The sequence below is a fragment of the Physeter macrocephalus genome, chromosome 6 (assembly GCF_002837175.3).
Source record: "Physeter macrocephalus isolate SW-GA chromosome 6, ASM283717v5, whole genome shotgun sequence".
NCBI lineage: Eukaryota > Metazoa > Chordata > Mammalia > Artiodactyla > Physeteridae > Physeter > Physeter macrocephalus.
In genome coordinates this window covers 35,028,404-35,028,684 of record NC_041219.1, presented here as the reverse complement: position 1 = coordinate 35,028,684, position 281 = coordinate 35,028,404, and positions in this window count along the sequence as shown.

Genomic DNA, 281 nt, shown 5'->3' with positions numbered 1-281 from the left:
TTTCAATTTCAGTGCTTGTGATCGGTCTGTTCATATTTTCTATTTCTTCCTGGTTCAGTCTCGGAAGGTTGTACATTTCTAAGAATTTGTCCATTTCTTCCAGGTTGTCCATTTTATTGGCATATAGTTGCTTGTAGTAATCTCTCATGATCCTTTGTATTTCTGCAGTGTCACTTGTTACTGCTCCTTTATCATTTCTAATTCTGTTGATTTGAGTCTTCTTTTTTTCTTGATGAGTCTGCTAATGGTTTATCAATTTTGTTTTGCTTCTCAACGAACAG